General features: G+C 44.8%; 2 non-coding genes across 2 annotated transcripts; one reads left to right on the forward strand and one right to left on the reverse strand.

Annotated features, from left to right (window-relative positions):
* The first annotated feature begins 218 nt into the window (after nt 1-218).
* Nucleotides 219-292, forward strand: trnas-aga (transfer RNA serine (anticodon AGA)). The gene has a single exon. It is a non-coding gene; the product is annotated as a tRNA-Ser (tRNA).
* Nucleotides 293-17,837: 17,545 nt separating this feature from the next.
* Nucleotides 17,838-17,909, reverse strand: trnat-cgu (transfer RNA threonine (anticodon CGU)). The gene has a single exon. It is a non-coding gene; the product is annotated as a tRNA-Thr (tRNA).
* Between the last annotated feature and the right edge of the window lie 477 nt (nt 17,910-18,386).

The raw sequence follows: 18,386 nt of genomic DNA on the forward strand, positions 1-18,386 counted from the left end.
AACGATGTTTCACACAGAAGTGACGTACACCCCGGGTGTAGCCCATCGTCTTCCGAGACAGACGGTTTTCTGTTACAATTCCAACTGCAGCAACAACTACAAGAGCGAGTCAGAGGCTGGGAACACTGCCGTGACGAACTCAGCTCTTGACTCGCCAAAGCCTGCCCACTATCTACAAGGCCTTCCTCTGATTTCAATTGCACACACACCCGTGATCTGGCTCTGTAGCTTAGTTGGTTAAAGCACCTGTCTAGAAAACAGGAGATCCTGGGTTCAACTCCCGACAGAGCCTTATTTCACAGTTGCAACATGCTTGAAAAGTTTCATTATCAACACTGACGTCTGTGTCTTGTGAACTTTAATTCAAAATACTTGATGAAATTCAATCACATAAAAAAACAGCCTTTGTGAAGGATATGAGTTTGGAATGGCTGTTTCTCCTTGGACAGAATTTCAGTGCTCACACATCAAAGTTAACTTCTTTGACATAAATTTGTTCACAGTTCCATTCAACTTGGAAAACAGCTTGATATTAATCTCACTGAAGGAGAGTGTTTGTGTCATTATGTGTTGCTTTTAACCGAGACTGGGACATGACGCAAGTGGGAGGGTTTATCTGAGGTTTGGAATATTTGTCAGTCAGGAACAAGAAAAACCAAATGAACCAAATAAGAAAACGTAAGTCTGATGTGGTTACCGAGAAACGGTGAGAAGATATTAAACTTTGTTGTATTTAATACAACTGTGTGAACTTTGATCTTTGCGGCCTTTTATAAACAGTATTTGAAGGGTCTCAGTAAAAATGTTCAGTGTTGATGAGAGTGGGGTCTGGGTGAGCAGCTGCTTCATGTGACAGGGTCAGGACTGGATGCAGGAAGTTCTCTGACAGTCTCTCTCTGATGGGTTGAGTTGATTTTCAACTGGCAACTGTTGCTGTTTTGATAATTCAAGTTCCCTCCACCGATTTTTTTGGACAGACAGTGCAGTATGAGGATGTAAAGGGTTAATGCTGAAAACAGTGGGAATAACCCCTCCCACAATCAGAGTGATGATGTAACAGTCACATGAGATGAGGTTTGGGAGGAGAGAGCAGCACCAAGGATGCTAGTTTCGGAGGCTAGATGAGTGTGTATATAGTATTGTGTAAATTAGAAAAGAGCTCTTAGTTCTTTCAGCAGGAAATGTGTCCAGAAAATATCACGAAACTCACAATTTCATTATTCAGGAGTTGGAACACAGGGATATTAACTCCAAGTGACAATTGTGGTTTCATTTAACAAAAGAAAAGGAGAGAATAATATTGCTCATTGATTGAAATCCCCCAGTGAGGAGACAGTTAAACAGGTGATCTGTTGGGGCATCCTTCGATCCAAGGTTTCGGCAGCATTTAATCTTCCTTTTTGGTGAAATTCTCTGTTTTTTTGCATCTTTTTTTAATCCAGCTTTTATGGACCAGTGAAAAAACTGAAAAAAGTGAACAGATCCATCCTTTCTTTTCTTCCTTCTTCCCATCAGTTTCTCTTTTCTGTCCCAATTTAATCTGCTGTTTTATCCATTCCAATCATAATTCAACATTCCAATCTAATCTATTTGTTATTCCACAGTGTCTCTCCATGTGTTTTATTCTGTTGTATTCTCTCACAGTCTGTTTGATGATCAATTTTACATCTCACTCTCTGTTCTGGTGAAGATCAGAAGCAGTGTTATCTGTTTGCAACACCCGACAAGTCGGCCTGAGGCTGTGTCTCATCGATAATGTGGAGTTAGGAACATAGGAACATAGGAGCAGCAGTTGGCCATTCAGCACATCGAGCCTGCCCCACCATTCAATATGATCATGGCTGATCATCCACTTCAATGCCCTTTTCCCCACACTTTCCTCATATTCCCTTATGTCATTTGTATTTAGAAATCTGTCAATCTCTGCTTTAAACATACTCAATGACTGAGCTTCCACAGCCCTCTGGGGTACAGAATTCCAAAGATTCACAACCCTCTGAGTAACAACATTTCTCCTCAAAACTGTCCGAAGTGGCATGCCCCTTATTTTGAAATTGCGTCCCCTGGTTCTCGACTCCCCAACCAGGGGAAACATCTTAGCTGCATCTACCCTGACTGTCCTTTAAATATTTTTTCGGTTTCAATGAGATCACCTCTCATTCTTCAAAACTCCAGAGAATACAGCCCCAGTTTCCCCAATCTCTCTACATAGGACAGTCCCACCATCCCAGGAACAAGTCTGATGAACCTTCTTTGCACTCTATCTATGGCAATAATATCCTTCCTAAGGCAAGGGGACCAAAACTGCACACAATACTCCAAGTGCAGTCTAACCAAGGTTCTATACAATTGAAGCAAGAATTCACTACTCCTGTACTCAAATCCTCTTGTGATAAAGGCTAACATACTATTAGCCTTCCTAATTGCTTGCTGCACCTGAATGTTAGCTGTCAGTGACTTATTGCCATGGATACCAGGTCACCCTAATACTCTATACCTCAGTTAATAAAGGAAAGGATTCCATTTACCTGCTGAACCAGCTTATTGACCTGCACTGCTACTTCAGGGATCTGTGGACATTCACTCCAACGTCCCTCACTTCCTCTACACCGTTCAGTGTTCTCCCATTAATTGTGTATTCCTTTGCCTTTTTTGACGCCTGCTCTCGCTGTTCCCTGCTCTCCGGGTGAACTCTTGCTCCCTCTCTCTCCTGGGCTCTTTATGCTCCACTCTGCTCTCACTGTTTCCCGCTCTCTTAATGTATCAATATTTGTTTGTCTTGTGTTTAATTTAAAATATGGATTAACTGTATTTTACAGTTGTAGGTTTTATTTGGTAGTCCTGTACAAGTTGTGGATTGGTATTCAATATTCAGCTCTGTGAAAACGATTGTGAATGAAAATATAACTTTCAATCTTATACATGGGCTGGTCTGCAAGCTCCAAGTCCTTCATTTTGTAGTAATGGCTTGATACTGTATCTTTCAGTCTTAATCTCTGTGGGATTTTTGAACTGGTATGTAATGCATAACTTGGTCTAACGTTCTGATGTACATTATTGGGATTCATAGGATCATAGGAAATAGGGGCATTAGGCCATTCAGCCCATCGAGTCTGCTCCAACATTCAAACAGATCGTGACTGATCATCTACCTCTACGCCATTTTTCTCTGCCATCTCCATATCCCTTGATCTTGTTCGTATTTAGAAATCTATCGATTTATGTCTTGAATATGTTCAATGATTGATCTTCCACAGCCCTCTGGGATAAAGAATTCCACAGATTTCTCACCCTCTGAGTAAAGAAATTCCTGCTCATCTCAGTCTGCCCTTATTCTGAGACTGTGTCCCCTTGTTCTGGACTCACTAGACAGAGGAAACATCCTATCCATATCTACCCTGTGACACCCTGTAAGAACTTTGTCTGTTTCAATGAGATCACCTCTCATTCTTCAAAACTCTAGAGAATTTAGGCCCAGTTTCTGCAGTCTCTCATCATAAGACAATCCCACCATCCGAGGGGATAAGACCGGTGAATCTCTGTTGCACTCCCTCTGTGACAAGTCTATCTTTCCTTCGATAAGGAAACCAAAATTGTACAGAATACTCCAGGTGCGGTCTCATCTAGACTTCATACATCTTTACTCATGTATTCAAATACGCTTTCAATGAAGCCAACATACCATTTGCCTTCCGAATTGCTTGCTGCACCTGCATACTAGCTTTTCGTGTCTCATGAACAAGGACACCCAGGTGCCTTTGGACATCGACACTTCTCAACCTCTCACCATTTAAGAAATACTCTGTCTTTCTGTTTATTTGACCAAAGTGGAGAAATTCACACTTATTCACATTATATTCCATCTGCCATGTTCTTGCCCATTCATTTAACCTGTCCAAATCCCCTTGAAGCCTCCTTGCATTCATTCTGTACCTTTCAATTCTCTTAATTTTGTCTGTTTTATTTCAGATTTTATATTTAAAATGTGACCATGGTGACAGAGTTTATTTAGATCTGATAGTGAGTTTGTTTTTGGACTGTGATTGATGTATCAACCTGTCAGCTGTACTGAATTGGAGTGAAATAGAAACAACTTCTGTCTCTCCTGCTGTTGTTTGACTGTTGGATTGAAAATGTGTCTCTTGACTTTGGGATCAGTGTCTGTCTGACTACTTCTTTTGTTTGTTCCAGTGGAACTGATGAGCTGGCAGTATCTCTGTGCTTTGGGAGTGATCCTGTACCGACTGTGTGTTGGAACGAGATCACTGCACTTTTCCTTGTGTCCAAGAATCACCACATCTATTCAGGTTCCGTCATGTATTTTCCTGCAGGAATGAAAGAACTGGTGAGGTAGAAGATACAAAAGCGATCAATGTAATCGTCCCAATAATAATCATTATGAACAATCACAAAATGAAAACCAAGAACACAAACAGTGTCAGTGTCTGCCTCCACTGCAGTACTGCAGTATTCAGCTTCTGTTTACCAGGTGTTTGCAGTGGTTTTAAAACAAGTTTGTGACATTCAGAAACAACACAAGCCCTGCACTGCTCAATGACTGGGACTGTCCGACAGAGCAGTGACCTTTACACAGTCACATTTCTATTTCAACGGAAAATAAGCAGCCACTATTTAAAATGTGCCTTTCACACTTCTCACCTGGTGTCTGCAATAAATGCTCTTTGTCTAACTGTCCACATCGTTATTTTGCGGATATTTTCCCCCCACTGTTCACAATCCAACAAACAGTGAGAGACTGGAACTAAAGCAGGAAAATTCCCTCTCCTTTGGGTGGTGAAATTGTCACTGATTTTCAATAGTGATTTCTTCCCATTGTGTCTCCCTGAGCCTGTACAGACACTGTCCGAGAATTAACTCTCCCTTCCCCGTGTCCCCGGCTCACTCCATGTTCCGGGAGCACCTCCTGCTCCACAGTGTCTGTTACAAACACTCCCGGACTCCCCCTCAACTTCCCACCACTCAATGCTAATCTCTGACCACATCTGCGGACACGCTCCCAAAGCAGTGGCTGCTGGAAGTAGATGCTGTTTGTTCCCTTCCCCCGGGCCCGGGAAGTCTCCATTAGCAGCTGATTTAAAGCATCTTCCCCTGATTGAGTGAATGGCTTCACAGACTGGGTTGGGGAAAGGCTGTGCATGCGCTCCACTCCTTATTGTGACGTCCCACTGGGGCGGGGCTGCATCGCGCGTGCGCAGATCTCTGCAGCAATTCAGCATTCAAACATCAATGGGAACTTTCCCCATTTCACCCTCATCAAAGTCCCAAAGAAAGTGAAGAGGGGCTTGGACTGGAGGGAGGGAGGGGCGGGGTAGGGGGAACCTAGAACCCAGAAAGCTGCCCACTTGCCCCATTTAGATGCTCAATTTGCGGTCATTCCCTGCAGGGGGTTTGTTATTATTGAGCCCCTCCTGGTAAAACAATCCGATAGAAAGAGGGGAGAAAGGAGGGAGCCGGTGTGTTTGCTGGGACCTTGCAGAATTCATTTCAGCAGCAAAAGTCCCGGGTTATATTAACCCGAGTGAAACACGCTGTCAGTGAGAGGAAAACCGAACGGCCCTTTTCATCTTTTCATTGGAAACAAAGTAGAGCCGGAAGTGCGGCGAGCAGAGCAGACACACAAGCTCAATGACAGGAGAGCTCGGCCGTCCCTGAGTTTCAGCTCCCAGCTCTTACATTTCCTCATCCACACTGTCTTTACTGTGGATGTTCAGGGGTTCCTTGTCGGATCTGAGGACTGTATCCATTAAACATTCTGAGTCAGGAGATCCACACACTCTGTTACCAAGATTTATGGGCAGGAATGTTTCAAAACTTTGTCTATTAAATCATTGTATTATTCACAGAAATAATGAGGCAATCGGTTCATTATTCAGGCCTTGAACTTGGTTTTTGTCGACCGAAAACTGAAAGCTTCAGCACCTTTCCACTTCTTCACTAATATAACTGATTTTTTTGATGAAGTAACAGAAAAGGTTGATGAAGGGAAAGCATTGGATGTTGTCTATATGGATTTTAAGAAAGCGTTTGACAGACTACCACATAAAAGGCTGGGTAACAAGACTGAGGCTCCTGGAATAGGAGGGTCAGTATCTGCTTTGATTAAAAAATGGATGAAATATCAAGAAAAGCGAGTTGTGGTATTTGGTTGTTTTTCAGAATGGAAGATGGTGAACAGTGATGTCCACAAGGGTCAGTGTCAGGACCACCATATATAGAAATGACTTGAATATTGGAATCACAGAATCACAGAATTGTTACTGCCCAGAAGGAGGCCATTTGGCCCATCGTGTCTGCACTGACTCTCCAAATGAGCAATTCACCTGATGTCACTTCCCCGTCTTCTCCCCATAATCCTGCACATTCTTCCTTTTCAGATAACAGTCTAATTCCCCTTTGAATGCTTCAATTGAACCTGCCTCCATCACATTCTCAGGCAGTTCATACTTTAACCACTCGCTGTGTGAAAAAGTTTTTCCTCATGTCGCTTTTGCTTCTTTTACCAATTACATAGAACATAGAACATACAGCACAGAACAGGCCCTTCGGCCCACAATGTTGTGCCGATCCTTTGTCCTCTGTCAAGGACAATTTAATCTATACCCCATCATTCTCCTTTATCCATATACCTATCCAAAAGCCTTTTGAAAGTCCCTAAAGTTTCTGACTCAACAACTTCCCCGGGCAAGGCATTCCATGCCTCGACCACTCTCTGGGTAAAGAACCTTCCCCTGACATCCCCCTTATATCTCCCACCCTTCACCTTAAATTTATGACCCCTTGTAACGCTTTGCTCCACCCGGGGAAAAAGTTTCTGACTGTCTACCCTATCTATTCCCCTGATCATCTTATAAACCTCTATCATGTCACCCCTCATCCTTCTCCTTTCTAATGAGAAGAGGCCTAGAATGTTCAGCCTTTCCTCGTAAGACTTATTCTCCATTCCAGGCAACATCCTGGTAAATCTCCTCTGCACCCTCTCCAAGGCTTCCACATCCTTCCTAAAATGAGGCGACCAGAACTGCACACAGTACTCCAAATGAGGCCTTACCAAGGTCCTGTACAGCTGCATCATCACCTCACGGCTCTTAAATTCAATCCCTCTGCTAATGAACGCTAACACCCCATATGCCTTCTTCACAGCCCTATCCACTTGAGTTGCAACTTTCAATGATCTATGCACATAGACCCCAAGGTCTCTCTGCTCCTCCACATGCCCAAGAACCCTACCGTTAACCCAGTATTTTGCATTCATGTTTGTCCTTCCAAAATGGACGACCTCACACTTTTCAGGGTTAAACTCCATCTGCCACTTTTCAGCCCAGCACTGCAACCTATCCAAGTCCCTTTGCAGACGACAATAGCCCTCCTCGGTATCCACAACTCCACCAACCTTTGTATCATCTGCAAATTTACTGACCCACCCTTCGACTTCCTCATCCAAGTCGTTAATAAAAATCACAAACAGGAGAGGACCCAGAACTGATCCCTGCGGCACGCCACTGGTAACTGGGCTCCAGGCTGAGTATTTACCATCTAAGACCACTCTCTGCCTTCTATCAGTTAGCCAATTCTTAATCCAACTGGCCACATTCCCCACTATCCCATGCCTCCTGACTTTCTCCATAAGTCTACCATGGGGGACCTTATCAAATGCCTTACTAAAATCCATGTACACCACATCCACTGGTTTACCCTCATCCACTTGCTTGGTCACCTGCTCAAAGAATTCAATCAGGCTTGTGAGGCAAGACCTACCCCTCACAAAACCGTGCTGACTGTCCCGAATCAAGCAGTGTCTTTCCAGATGCTCAGAAATCCTATCCCTCAGCACCTTTTCCATCAACTTGCCTACCACCGAAGTAAGACTAACTGGCCTGTAATTCCCAGGGTTGTTCCTATTCCCTTTCTTGAACAGGGGCACAACATTTGCCACCCTCCAATCACCTGGTACCACCCCCGTCAGCAGAGAAGATGAAAAGATCATTGCCAACGGCTCTGCAATTTCATCCCTTGCTTCCCATAACATCCTTGGATATACCCCGTCAGGCCCGGGAGACTTGTCTATCTTCAAGTTATTCAAAAACCCCAACACATCTTCCCTCCTAACGAGCACTTCCTCGAGCTTACCAGTCTGTTTCACACCGTCCTCTTCAGTAATACTCCCCTTCTCATTCGTAAATACCGAAGAGAAGTACTCATTCAAAACCTCACTTATCTCTTCCGGCTCAACACACAGTCTCCCGCTATTGTCCTTGACCGGACCTATGGTCCCCCTGGTCATCCTCATATTTCTGACATACGCGTAAAAGGCCTTGGGGTTTTCTTTTATCCTACCCGCCAAGCATTTTTCATGCCCTCTCTTAGCTCTCCTAATCCCTTTCTTCAGATCCTTCCTGGCCATCTTGTATCCCTCCAGAGCTATGCCTGTGCCCTTTTTCCTCAACTTTATATACGCATCCTTCTTCTTCCTAACAAGACTCTCAACCTCTCTTGTCAACCACGGTTCCCTCACATGACCATCCCTTCCCTGTCTGACAGGGACATGCTTATCAATGGCCCCTACTATCTGCTCCTTGAAAAAGTTCCACATTTCGACCGTGCCCTTCCCTGCCAGCATATGCTCCCAACTTATGCTCCTCAGTTCCTGCCTGACAGCATCATATCTACCCTTCCCCCAATTGTAAACCTTGCCCTGTTGCACATACCTATCCCTCTCCATTACCACAGTGAATGCTACAGAATTGTGATCACTATCTCCAAAGTGCTCGCCCACCAACAGCTCTATCACTTGCCCTGGTTCATTACCTAGTACCAAATCCAATATTGCCTCCCCTCTGGTCGGGCAGTCTACATACTGAGTCAGAAAAGCTTCCTGGACATACTGCACAAACACTACCCCATCCAAACTATTCGATCTAAAGAGTTGCCAATCAATATTTGGGAAGTTGAAATCCCCCATAATTACTACCCTGTAACTTCTGCTCCTTTCCAAAATCTGTTTCCCAATCTGCTCTTCCACCTCCCTGCTGCTATTGGGGGGCCTATAGAAAACTCCCATCAAGGTGACTGCTCCTTTCCTGTTCCTGACCTCAACCCACAGTGCCTCAGTCGGCAGATCCTCCTCGAAAATTCTTTCAGCAGTTGTTACACTATTTCTAACTAACAATGCCACCCCCCCACCTCTTTTACCACCATTCCTAATCTTATGAAAACATCTATAACCAGGTACCTCCAAGAACCATTCCTCCCCCTCACCTATCCACGTTTCAGTGATGGCCACAACATCGTAGTCCCAAGTGCCCATCCACGCCTTCAATTCACTCACCTTATTCCTGATGCTTCTTGCGTTGAAGTATACGCACTTTAACCCTTCTCCGTGCCCATCTGTCCTCTGTGACAGTGCTACCTTCCCCAATACCTCACTACACTCTTTGTCTTTCTGAGTGGACCCACTGGTCCCTGGATTACAAGTCCGGTTCCCATCCCCCTCCCAAACTAGTTTAAACCCTCCCGAACAGTACTAGCAAACCTCCCTCCCAGGATATTGGTGCCCCTCTGGTTCAGATGCAGCCCGTCCTGTTTGAACAGGTCCCATCTTCCCCAGAATGCAGTCCAATTATCCAAGAACTGGAAGCCCTCCCTCCTACACCATTCCTGCAGCCACGTGTTCAGCTGTGCTCTCTCCCTATTCCTAGCCTCACTATCACGTGGCGCCGGCAACAAACCAGAGATAACAACTCTGTCCGTCCGAGCTTTCAGCTTCCAGCCTAACTCCCTAAACTCACTTCTAACATCTGTGCCACCCTTCCTTCCTACGTCGTTGGTGCCAATGTGCACCACGACCTCTGGCTGCTCCCCCTCCCCTTTAAGGATCCTGAAGGCGCGATCACAAACATCACGGACCCTGGCACCAGGGAGGCAACAAACCATCCGTGCGTCTCGCCTGCGCCCACAGAACCGCCTGTCCGTACTCCTCACCATCGAGTCCCCGATGACTAGTGCTCTCCCATTTTCCCTCCTTCCCTTCTGAGCCACAGTGCAGGACCCCGTGCCAGAGGCCCGTTCACTGCAGCCTGCCCCCGATAGGCCGTCCCCCCCAACAGTATCTAAAACTGTATACTTGTTGTTGAGGGGAACGACCACAGGAGATCCCTGCACTGACCTCTTCCCACCTCTAACTGTCACCTCTAACTGTTGCTAACTGTTAATTACTTTAAATCTGTGCCCTCTCGTTCTCAATCCTTTCACAAGTGGGAACAGTTTCTCCCTATCCACTGTGTCCACAGCCCTCATCATTTTGAATACCACTATGAAATCTCGCCTTAGCCTTCTTTTCTCCAAGGAAAACAGTCCTAACTTCTCCAATCTATCTTCATAACTGAAGTTCCTCATCCCTGGAACCATTCTCATGAATCTTTTCCATAATCTCTCCAATGCCTTCACATCTTTCCTAAAGTGTGGCACCCAGAACTGGATGCAGTACTTCAGCTGAGGCTAGTGTCTTATACAAGTTCAACATGACCTCCTTGTTCTTGTACTCTATGCCTCTATTACTAAAGCCGAGGATACTGTATGCTTTATTAACCACTCTCTCAACCAATGACATATAACCCCAGGTCCCACTGATCCTGCACCCCCTTTAGAATTGTACCCTTTATTCTACATTGTCACTCCATGTTCTTCCTACCAAAATGAAACAATTCACATTTCTCTGCATTGAACATCACCTGTCATCTGTCCTCCCATTCCACCAACTTGTCTATGTCCTTTTGAAGTTCTACACTATCATCCTTGCAGTTCACAATGCTTCCAATTTTCGTATCATCCATAAACTTTGAAATTCTGCCCTGTACACCAAGGTCTAGGTCATTAATATATATCAGGAAAGGCAAGGGTCCCAACACTGACTCCTGGGGAACTCCACTACAAACCTTCCTCTAGCCCGAAGAACATCCATTGATCACCACTCTTTGTTTCCTGTCACTCAGCCAATTCCATATCCATGTTACTACTGTCCCTTTTATTCCATGAGTTATAACTTTGTTCACAAGTCTGTTGTGTTGCACTGTATCAAACTCCTTTTGAAAGTCAACAAAAGCAAAATACTGCAGATGCTAGAAATCTGAAATGTAAACAAAAAGTGCTGGAAATACTCAGCAGGTCTGGCAGCATCTGTGGAGAGAGAAGCAGAGTTAAAGTTTCAGGTCAGTGACCTTTCAGATGCTGTCAGATCTTTTGAAAGTCCATGTACACCACATCAACAGCATTGCCCTCATCATCCCTCTCTGTTACCTCATCAAAAAACTCCAGCAGGACAGTTAAACATGACTTTCCCTTAAGAAATCCATGCTGTCTTTCCTGAATTCACCCACATTTGTCCATGGGACTATTAATTTTGTCCCGAATTATTCTTTCGTGAAGTTTTCCCACCACCGAAATTGAACTGACTGGGGAGTGAGACGTGGTGAGTTGCTTTAGCAGAGAGCCAACATGGGTTCGTCAGGCCGAACGATCTCCTTCTGTGCTGTCGCCATTCTCTGATTGTATGATTCTAGCGACAACTGTTGGTGGAGAGGCAGTGATGCAGGAATGGGTTGACAGAAAGGGGAAAGTCTGGGCTGGTGTGTGTTTGCAGCATTTGCAGCTTGTGTTCGGGTTTGTGAATAAAGGTGATTTGGAAGCTGTGTTCCAAATTGAAGTGTTTATTGGAAGCAAGAAGTTGATGTCAATGAAGAATAAAACGTGTTAAGATGAAGCGTGGTGTGATTGTGGATAGCAGTAAATATAGTGTTGGTGAATTATTTGTGTTAATAAACTTCCACTGCACCCTCTGCTGCAGGCTGCTGTTTACATCCAGCTGTGTATTAGTGCTGTGTGTTAACGAGATAAATGTTTGTTTCAACGCTGTTTATAAAGCAATAGCATTGCACTCAAACAGTCCCAGACATAGCAACACACGTACAAAAGCAAAATACTGCAGATGCTGGAAATCTGAAACATAAACAGAAAATGCTTGAAATAATCAGCAGGTCTGGCAGCATCTGTGGAGAGAGAACAAAGTTAATGTGAGCTAAGGAAACAGACCTGAACTGTTAACTGTTTCTCTCTGCACAGATGCTGCCAGACCTACTGAGCATTTCCAGCATTTTCTGTTTTTATTACAGCAACACAGGTGTTGGGAGGCTTAGCCTGGCTACACAATGTTACAAGGACGCTGAGTAACACCATCGACAACGGGACAGAGAGAAAAACACACAGAAAACCAAGAATAGACTGTGAGGAAGCAAAAGTGAGGGACAGAGAGAGAGGCAACGAGACTGAGATGGAGAAACAAGGCATTTGTATGATTGTGTTCTCCCTGTTATCTAAAGGTATTTCCTGTTGTGTAAATATGTTTTCTGTTGTGTAAAGATGTACCCTGTTGTTGTGTAAAGGTTTTCCCTGTTATTGTTTTATTTTCTGTTACTGACCGTCTCCTCACTGTGACCATTTGTCCTGGTTTTATTGTGGCCAACATCACCATCTGGTGGTGGAGAGGAGGCTCTGCAGGAAGGGGTTGACAAAGTGGGAGAGACTCGGCTGGTCCGTGTTTGCAGCTTGTGTTCGTGTGAGCAAAAGTGATTTGTTACTGATTGATGTGTTCACGAGAAAGAAGAAGCTGATTGCAATAGAGTGCCTTTGGAAGCATCTTGTTATTATGGGTAGATACTTGATGTTTTGAAAGTGAACTGTTTGTATTATTACCAAACATAAATAGCAGAGAATGGTTTCGATCCATTGACCTCTGGGTTATGGGCCCAGCACGCTTCCGCTGCACCACTCTGTTAACTACTGTTTTCAATTTCAGCTGCCCGTTAGTGAAATATGTTCATTCCCCAATGTTTTTATAAAAATAGGATTGGAGTCGGATTTCTCAAGAATCCCGGACTCAGCAACACACGTGCTGACGGACTCACCCTCACTGCACAATGACACAAGGACACTGAGTAACAGCACCGACAATGAGGCAGGCAGAGAAAGACACACAGAAAACCAGGAAGATATTATCAGGACTCAGAAAGGAACAGACAGAGAAAGGTACTGAGCAAACCAGCAAGAGACAGCGAGATAAAAGCAAAATACTGCGGATGCTGGAAATCTGAAATAAAAACAAGAAATGCTGGAACCACTCAGCAGGTCTGGCAGCATCTGTGGAAAGAGAAGCAGAGTTAACGTTTCGGGTCAGTGACCCTTCATCAAGGAGGCGAGGACAAATGGTATGGGAAGCAACAACTAATTTTCAGTAAAAAATGGGTGTAAGAATTGCTTCCATTAATGTGCATAGCATTAAATCTACTACGCGATGTGTTTCAACCTTGGATTACCTTGCCAAGGTCAAAGCTGACCTACTGTTTCTGCAGGAGTGTGGAATACCACACCTCAGCAGCTACAGGCAGTGGTCGCGATGGTGGTCCCACGGGCCATCGATCTGGTCGGGGGGTAATGACTGCCGTTCCTCCGGCCTGGGTATTCTGCTGCGGGGAGGTAACTTCACCATCTCCGAAGTTAAGGAGGTGGTGGGCGGCCGCCTCCTCGTAGCAGACGTGATGTACAACAACGCTCCGCTCCGGTTGATCAACGTGTGCGCCCCGGTACAACGCAGCGAGCGGCTGACCGTATTCCAGCAGCTCCCTTCTGCTGCTGGCGACGTCCAGGCTGGTCATCCTAGGCGGTGACTTCAACTGCATCATCGGGAGATCTAAAATGGACCAGGGCGGGAGGGACACGATGTTCAATCCTCTGGACAAGGGCGGGAAAAATGTACCCAACGTCGCCCTCATCCTGATGACCACCTTCGTGTGCAGCTGCACCAAGCTGTGTGTGGAGCCCCAGTACACAAACACCAAATGTCACTATGTGCTGAGGTGTTGCGAAGGATGGGTCTGGTCACATTGCCGCGGATCGCTTCATCCAGTTGGACCATACCGTACCAGCTATCCTTCGTGGGAAAGTTTCTGCGGGAAAACACCTTTGACCACCAATCCATCAGGCAGTGGTCTGCACGGAATGTCCTCAAGGCCCTACGGGAAAAGGAGATGGTGGATCCGGTCGGATGGTTCCCCGAGCAGACTGCCAAAGTCATTTGCCAGAATGCCTCATCACCAGAACTTTCAAACAAGCACCAAGATGTAGCTTGGCTGGTGGTAAGAAGAGCCCTTCCTGTCAGATCCTTCCTGCATGCCCGAAGTCTCGCCCCCTCCACACGCGGCCCTCGAGGTGGCTGCGGTGGGGAAGAGACAGTTGCCCACCTCCTTCTGGAATGTGTCTTTGCAAAGCAGGTGTGGAAAGAGATGCAGTGGTTTTTGTCGAGGTTCATCCCAAGCAGCTCTGTAACACAGGAGTCTGTGCTCTACGGGCTGTTCCCAGGGATGCACACCGAGATAAACATTAACTGCTGCTGGAGGACCATCAATTTGGTGATAGACACTCTTTGGTCTGCCCGAAACCTGCTGGTCTTGCAGCGCAAAGAGTTGTCCACGACCGAGTTTTGCAGACTGGCACATTCCAAGGTCCAGGACTACGTGCTGAGGGACGCACTAAAGCTTGGGGTAGCCACTGCAAAGGCTCAAAGGGGAAAGACCACTGTGTATGGTCCCCCCGCCATAGTGAACTGGGCAGCTGGACCCATTGGAAACCCCTCGTGCTGTATACACCAGATATGGGTTTGCTGTAAAATGTCCATGTCAGGTAAAATGGAATGGAAGGGTTGTGAGGCAACTCACTCCTGTATTGAAGAAAACGGATTTCCTTTGCACTTTTTGGAATGTCAACTTGGTGCTGTTTTGAACTGTTGTGTAATGCATTTTTTACAGATTTATATGAAGAAAGCATATTTTTAGGAATAAAATCCTGGGGATTCATATGCATAGTTCTTTGAAGGTGGCAGTACACATTGAGAAAGTAGTTAGCAAAGCATATGGGATCTTGGGCTTCATAAATAGAGGTACTGAGTACAAAAGTAGGGAAGTTATGCTGAACCTGTATAAATCTCTAGTTGGGCCACAACCAGAGAATTGCAGCCAGTTCTAGTCAACACACGTTTGGAGGGATGTGAGTGTCCTTGAGAGGGTGGAGAAGATTTATCAGAATGGTTCCAGACATGAGGGATTTTAGCTGTAAGGTTAGGTTGGAGAAGCTGGGGTTGTTCTCCTTGGAGCAAAGGAGATTGAGGGGAGATTTGATAGTCATGTACAAGATTATAATAAATATGACAGGTTTAGATAACTTACAGGGCGATGGGGATAGAGCGGGGGAATGGGACTGAATGGATTGATTTACATGGGCTTGATGGGCAAAATGACTTACTGTACTGTAGTGACTCCATGACTCAATGACTCTCTCTCTCCTTCTCTCTCTCTCTCTGTCTATCGCTTTACCTCTCTCTGCCTCTCTCTCTCTATCTGTCTTTAGCTGGTCCTCTAACTTTCTATCGCACTCTCTCTCTCTTTTTTTTTTCACTCTCTCTCTCTCCATTACACACATATTTGTCAATCACATGTCAAAGAAGGAAGCGTAATGAAGGAATGGCTGCGCTCTTGAAAATGTTTCCAGCAGAATAGTTAAATGTTTAAAGTTTCTGTTGGGAGTTTGACCTGAGATGGTGAGACACAAGGATGTGAGGTTATTAAAGTCTTCACCAAATGTAATAGGGAATAATTTTCTTCACTGGTGAACCCAAAGGAACAAATATGGCACAAGAATGAGAAAAGTCAGAGGATTGAGAAACATCCAATGGTTCTTCACATCTACAAGTCAGCAGACCCACAGAAATACAGTAGGTTGAGAGTTCAGATCCAGTGATAGACTGGACAAATATCGAGCCAGTGCTTTTTTCTTTATAAACCTGACATCTGTCCACTTGGCTATTGCACCTCGTCTCGATGTATCTGATAATACTGATACTATTTGTATTCCACAGTTGCTTTGAAATCACAGGCAATATAAATGGATTGGGAATGTCAATGGTCAGGAACCATTAATGGATTGAGATAGTCAATGGACTGGAAAATATCAGTGGATTGGGAAATTCTATAGACTGAGTTATATCAATGGATTGGGACAGTTCAGTACATTGTGAAACATCAATGGATTAGGAAACAGGAATTAAAGGGACAGATGGAGTTCAACCTGGAAAAGTGTGAAGTGATTCATTTTGGAAGGTCGAATTTGAATGCAGAATACAGGCTTAAAGACAGGATGCTTGGGAGTGTGGAGGAACAGAGGGATCTTGGGGTCCATGTCCATAGATCGCTCAAAGTTGCCACCCAAGTTGATAGGGTTGTTAAGAAGGCATATGGTGTGTTGGCTTTCATTAACAGGGGGATTGAGTTTAAGAGCCGCGAGGTTATGCTGCAGCTCTATAAAGCCCTGGTTAGACCACACTTGGAATATTGTGTTCAGTTCTGGTCGCCTCATTATAGGAAGGATGTGGAAGCTTTAGAGAAGGTGCAGAGGAGATTTACCAGGATGCTGCCTGGACTGGAGGGTATGTTTTACGAAGAAAGGTTGAGGGTGCTAGGGCTTTTCTCATTGGAACGAAGAAGGATGAGAGGTGACTTGATAGAGGGGTACAAGATGATGAGAGGCATAGATAGAGTGGATAGCCAGAGACTTTTTCCCAGGGCAGAAAGGGCTATCACCAGGGGGCATAATTTTAAGGTGATGGAGGAAGGTTTCGGGGAGATGTCAGAGGTAGGTTCTTTACACAGAGAGTGGTGGGTGCGTGGAATGCACTGCCAGCGGTGGTAGTAGAAGCAGATACATTAGGGACATTTAAGCGACTCTTGGATAGGTACATGGATGATAGTAGAATGAAGGGTATGTAGGTAGTTTGATCTTAGGGTAGGTTAAAGGTTCGGCACAACATCGTGGGCCGACGGGCCTGTACTGTGCTGTACTGTTCGATGTTCTATGTTCCAGATGAAAGGATTGCATTAATCAATGGATTAGAATGTGGAGAGGCAGGAGAAAATGATGCCATTTTAAGTAGGGTGCCGGGGGCTAGTAGAAACAGACCATGGCTATTTTACTCTCTATCTCACTCCTTTCTTCTATCTGGCTCATTATCACATCCTCTCTCTCTCAGAGCGGTGGGAATCACTGGAACCCACACTTGCTGCTCAGATTGTTTGGTTCCGGGAAAATACAAGGTCCACATCAGATTGACAGGAAGGATAAATGTGATTCAGAGCCAATCATATTCCTTTTGGTGATGTGTGCTCAGCTTTGTTATATCAGCAAAGGCAGCAGGAAATGCAAATCCTGAAGAGTTTTGACAGAGTGAAGAAGGAGAAAGTGTTGCCAGTGACAGAAGGGTCAGTAACCAGAGGAAACACATTTAAAGTAATTGACAAAAGAATTCGAGTTGTGATGAGGAAGTTATTTTTTCAGCAGTGTGTTGTTCTGGTCTGGAATGCAATCCTGAAAGGTCAGTGGAAGCAGATTCAATGTTAACTCTAAATGGAATTGTATATATACCTGACATGGAAAATCTAACAGGGCAATGGGGGAAAGGACAGGAGTGCGGGATGTGGGATTAATAGAATAGCTCTGTTAAATACCAAGCAAATGCACAGTAATAAGGTTCAGTGCTTGGACCTCAGATATTTTCACTCCATCAATGGCAGAGAAGGCTCGAGGGACCATGTGGTTCCTCCTCATGTTCTTCCCAGTGTCCAGGATAAAGTGTAACATCACACTGATTTCCAGATGGATGAAACAAATGCAACAGACATCTTTTGTGGAAACATCACATTTAAAGTGAGAAACTAATCATAAGGCACGGACAGGGATTGAACTAGTGATCGTCAGTTTACGAGACTGACGCCTTACCACTTGGCCACCATGCCTTTTGCTAATGGACACCTGAGGCTCCAGAGGAGGATTTGTGATTCTTTTTCAATTTGGTTGAAACAGCATCGAGAAACATGCACAGAAATAAAGAGGGATTGTGGAATGGGAAACAGATCAGCCTCATTTACATCATCAGCATCATGAAATCTTCATTCAGACGTTCCATTCCCATCCTCAGCTTTTCTCACATCTGTACAATAATATAAGAGTGGACATTGGGTTGTTACTGGGCAGATTATATAAATAGACTATGTGCATCATCACAGGAAGTGATGTAATATAATCTGTACGGCACCTCATGGAGAGTTGTAGATGAAACCTTCAATGCAAGATGTGCAGAGTAAACTCAGGTTATTTTAACCGTCAGATTCTTATAAATTCTGTACTAAGCCTTGACAGATATCAGAATATTATATGGGGGCCACAGTAAACCAAAGCAATGATGGAGAAATCTTTGCCTGTACCTTTGAAAA

The sequence above is a fragment of the Heterodontus francisci genome, unplaced genomic scaffold (assembly GCF_036365525.1).
Source record: "Heterodontus francisci isolate sHetFra1 unplaced genomic scaffold, sHetFra1.hap1 HAP1_SCAFFOLD_59, whole genome shotgun sequence".
Classification (NCBI taxonomy): Eukaryota; Metazoa; Chordata; class Chondrichthyes; order Heterodontiformes; family Heterodontidae; genus Heterodontus; species Heterodontus francisci.